The sequence below is a fragment of the Lactuca virosa genome, chromosome 3 (assembly GCF_052849685.1).
Source record: "Lactuca virosa cultivar CGN04683 chromosome 3, Lactuca_virosa_CGN04683_v6, whole genome shotgun sequence".
Classification (NCBI taxonomy): Eukaryota; Viridiplantae; Streptophyta; class Magnoliopsida; order Asterales; family Asteraceae; genus Lactuca; species Lactuca virosa.
Window position 1 is genome coordinate 216,878,442 of NC_136428.1, and position 5,266 is coordinate 216,883,707.

Consider the following 5,266-nt stretch of genomic DNA (forward strand, 5'->3'; position numbering starts at 1 on the left):
ATGCCCTTCTGGGTCAATGTCGTAAGCGGTTTCGCAATCCGCGAGAAGTTCTGAATGAACCTGCGATAGTAGCCAGCGAGGCCTAGAAATTGACGAATTTCTGTATGCGTCTTCGGTGCTGACCATTTCTCAATGGCTTTGATTTTGGAAGGGTCTACGTGAATTCCCTCTTCACTAACAACGTGACCCAAGAATTCGACTCTTCGAATCCAAAATTCGCATTTAGAGAACTTCGCATGGAGCTTCTTTGATCGCAGTGTTTCTAAGACCTCACGTAGATGTTGACCATGCTCCTCCTTACTACGAGAGTAGATAAGTATGTCATCGATGAAGACAATGACAAACCGATCCAAGTAAGGATGACACACCCTATTCATTAAGTCCATGAATACTGCGGGCGCATTGGTCAACCCGAATGACATCACTACAAACTCGTAGTGTCCATAACGAGTTCGGAAGGCTGTCTTCAGAACATCCTCCTCTAACACTCGCAATTGGTGATACCCGGATATCACGTCTATCTTTGAAAAGTAATTCGCCCCTTGAAGTTGGTCGAACAAATCGTCTATGCGAGGCAGAGGGTAACGATTTTTGACGGTCAATTTGTTAAGTTCCCGGTAGTCGATGCACATACGGAACGATCTGTCTTTCTTCTTGACGAACAAGACTGGTGCTCCCCATGGTGAGAAGCTAGGTCTGATAAAGCCCTTGCTGAGCAGCTCATTAAGTTGACTGGATAGCTCCTGCATCTCAGCTGGTGCTAGACGATAGGGCGATTTGGCTACTGGGGTAGCCCCTGGAACTAAGTCGATTCTGAACTTGACTTGATGTTGCGGAGGTAATCTTGGGAGTTCTTCTGGAAAGATGTCGGGAAAATCGCGTACTACTAGAATGTTCTTTATGTCTTTCGTCTCTTGGCTCACATCGACAACATGAGCAAGGAATGCGCGACATTGCTTTGGTAAGTACTTCTGGGCTTGAATGCTCGAGATGATACGAAGGTTCGTGCCAGGTTTGTCGCCATAGATAACTAGGGTCTTGTTAGACGGTAGATTTAGGCGAACAACCTTCTCGTAACACATGAAGTCGGCACGATGAGAACTCAACCAATCCATGCCGATTATGATGTCGAAACTTTTAATTGAGACCGTCATGAGGTTGATTGGAAATGAATGGTTATCTAGAGTTAGTGTACATCCTATGTATATGCAGCTAGTACTCTCTGTTTTCCCGTTAGCCATTTCTACAGTGAACAGTTCTCTAAGTGCATGTGAATTTTGTTTAAGCAAGTGAGCAAATTTCTGGTTCACGAAACTCCTCTCCGCTCCACTATTAAACAGTATGCATGCATATGAGTTATCGAGGAGAAACGTACCAGTGACCACTGTAGGGTCGGCAACTGCTTCCTCATTTCCTATATCCAAAACTCTTGCCACTCCGCCGGCATTCCCTGCCTTTGGGCAGTTCCTTTTGTAGTGACCAACCTCGCCACATCCGTAGCAAGCCTGGCCCACACCAACACCGGGGACTTGAGTGATTAGCCTTGCCGGAGCCTTGCAGAATCGGTCAGTGTGCCCTTTCCTGTTGCAGTTAGAGAACTGCATTTACCGGCAGGGTCAGTCATGGTGGAAACTTCATTTATTGCACTTAGGCAAGCTTCCAGCATACTGCTTTAGCGGCGCAGTAGCAGTAGGTGTTATCGTAGCATGAACCGCCACGACCTGCTGCTTTTTGGTTGCGTTCTGCGCAACATTCTTCTTTTTGTTATCCCAGAACTTCCGCTTGTTGTCAGCGGCCTTAGGGGGTTCTGAGATGGCTAGGGTTGTTGTTGTTGGCGGGGTGCGGAATCCATGGTCAATGAGCCGTTGTGCCAACCGTTTGGCACTGTCGAAGGTAGTGGGGTTTGAAGCTAGTACATTCCCCTGAAATGGACGCATCAGCCCCCAGATATACCTCTCAACTTTCTTTCCCTCAGTAAGGACCATTCCTTTACATAGGGCCACCAGATCGCTGAATCTGGCAGTATAGGCCACTATGTCGGAGCCCTTCATGGTTAGGCTCCAGAGTTCCTGTTCAAGCTTCTGAACTTCGCCCCTCGTGCACTATTCCTCGATCATGAGCTCCTTCAGAGCTTCCCAGCCCATAGCATTTGCCACTATCAAAGTTAGTGACTTGACATGGCTATTCCACCATGTCAGGGCTCGGTCCTCAAAGGTGCAGGCAGCAAATTTTACTTTGCTCCCTTCCGGACAGGAACAGATCTCAAAGATCGATTTCGTTTTCTTGAACCATTGCGACAGGGCAATGATTCCGCCAGTCCCATTGAAGTTCCTGGGCTTGCAGCTGGTGAATTCCTTGTACGAGCACTCCCTAGAGCGCATTGGAGCATCACCATGAGTGGAATGCACATTAGTTCCACTCCCGCTAGTACCGGTAGTGGTGAATTGTGCTAAGGCTGCAGTAACAACCGCATTCACCGCAGCTTGGATAGCTGCTGGGTTGTATGATGGAGGAGGTAGAGGTGGTTGCATTGGAGTAATCGGAGTAGTGCGTCTTGCTGATCGACGAGGAGGCATCTTGTAGCTATAAGTTTAAAAGAAATGAAGATATTGATAAGCATTTGATAGTGAGAAACGAGAGTGAATCATGGACTAACTCTCCATAGCCCAACAGAACAGATGAAAGTATGATCGAAATAGAGATTTTAGCAATAGAAGGATGAAAGCATTTGGATAAAGATTTCCCATGAGATTAAATATCTGTCAATAATACTGGTATTAAAGATGTAACAAGTTCGGGAAAATGACCTAGGAGTTGGTCTTACATCAACCAGGATAAGAAAATTTTGGCAGCATAAAGACCTAATAGACTGAAAGTTCAAGGTCTTAAGATACACAATAAATTACAGGGAAAAGTGCTACATAGAGCATAGACAAGAAGGCTATTCCTTTAACCAAAAGAAAAGATAAGCAGAGCATCTCCTACTGGCGACGGGCACCCCTTGGGCGAACCCTTAAATCAGCCAGCTGATGTTCCATATCAAGAAGGCGCCGCTCATACACTCGTTGGCGTACGCGGTGCTCTATGACTTCAGCTCGAGTCCCAGCTAGTTCTTGCAGTAGAGACTCATTGTCTCTTGCAGCTCTCTCACGAGCATCTTCCAGGCGATGAATGCGGACAGTATTGACTCCCGCATTGGCGTCAACTTCCGCGATTCGGTTGAGGGTTGTCCTACCCTGTATTTCATTACGAGCAATCCTGCCGAGCATGATAGGCAGGACTCTATCCGCTGAACCTCCCTCGCTCAGGTTGTAGAAACTTCGCTCTCCATTGTATGGCATGGGTTGGCCCTGTTCTTGACTCCACGTTCCCATGTTTTCCGCCCATAGAGGCGTCGGGCCTTGAAAAGCCGGACGAGGGTTAGGATTTGGGGTTTGAGCTACCAGGGGTAGATCATTGACTTCTGGTTCGGAGTCGGAATCCTCCTGAAAGTTCTCTGCGAAGTCATCATCCAAAGGGATTGGATGATTCTCTTCTGGCTCATCATTGAGCCATCCTTCAATACCTTGGTTGGGGAAGTACGGGTCGCCGTAGGGATGGAATCCAGCCATGTTATCTACGCGAGAATGGGGATAAAAGTAATAATTAATAGACGTACTAATTAAGATAATTATACGATGATCCTTACCAGTTACTCCAACATTTGCGTAGTGCATACCAGTCATATGTAACCAAAAATAGGATAGACCTTCAAATAAGTGATCATAACTCTAAGTCCACAACCAAACAAGGAACAAGAAGTAAATCAAAGATCACAGATTCTAAGTCTATGACACCCTAGTCACATATAACTTTAGCGTATCCACTCAGAAACTATTGACATACTAATAAAGATCTTTGTAATTTGCACATAAGTAATTATAGTAACACAAAATACTCCAATAGTATTTTAAGTTTATGCTATGTTCTAATGTTCTCATTGTAGTAGTGTTGGTAAGTTTTTTTTAGACTTGCTGCAACACCACAACCATTCCTAGGCAGATGCTAATCACTTCTCGGAAACATATAGTTCATCAGGCTATATCACTACCAGATCTGATTATATGTCCCCAAGCTTACTTGTGTTGTCCAACAATCGCAATACTTTTGTTCTGTCCTAGTGACACTGATTTTAGTATGAATGCAGGTATGTATACTTTGGTTAAATATTTTATTATTTAAAAGTATAAACTCTTGGTCAGAGTATTTTAATCCCGTTGTGTTTATAGTTGTATATCTTTTATGGGTTGATATACTCAATTCACTATAAACAATGCTCTGATACCAATCTGTCACACCCCCAAACCAGAACGGCGGAAACGTTCGGGGGCGGAGGACGTCATGTACAGTATCACAACAATGCATCATAGTAAAACAAGCAACAACATCATCCATTGCATTAATAATATAATTTCAATACAACTGTGTTCTGTAGTTTATAAGACACCAAAATATGAATCAAAAATAAGATATGAGTCTTGAACGTGCTCCATCTTCTCAAAACCTGGTCATCGGTACCTGTCTACTGGTGACCTGAGAATACAAGTTATTTTGAAAGCGTAGATCAGCATTAAAGCTGGTGAGTTCATAAGTATTTTAGTGTTGTTGTTTGTATAACTTTGAAGAAAGTGTTTTGTAAATGTTTGATGTAAAAGTTTGGAAGTGTTTGATGTAATTGTTTGTAAACTTCCTAGAAAATCCTATATTTTCTACTAAAGTAGTCTTCTACCAAGACCTAACTGTTCTTTATGTTTGTTCTTTTGTAAAAGTGATTATTTTCCCAAAGTATGACTATCATTACCAAAATATAGTTTTCATTACCGTTTATGTCAGAAGATCACAATGTGAATGAAAATGGGAAAAATAAAGATGTATTGTAGTTTTATCTAAGTAACTATCAATGTACTATCTATATTAAACCTGTTTGTTTAATTAAGGTAAAATGTGATATGATTGTAACCATACTTGATCGACTAGTAAAACACGACGCTCGAAGACGTCGAAATGGTATGGCATTCGTCACCTGTAGACCTGCAGGTCCCACTGTAGCTAGCAGCAAGGTGTAGGACGGTCAGTCCCGTATAGATCTATACACAAATTCACGCTCTCCCTCCAGGAGACTCTGGTTACAAAACGTGACACAGCAGTAGATTGCCATGCCATGAAGTAGTGGCTCACATTAATGTTATAGTATTCTAGTGTTTGTATAGTATGTTCTAGTGTATTG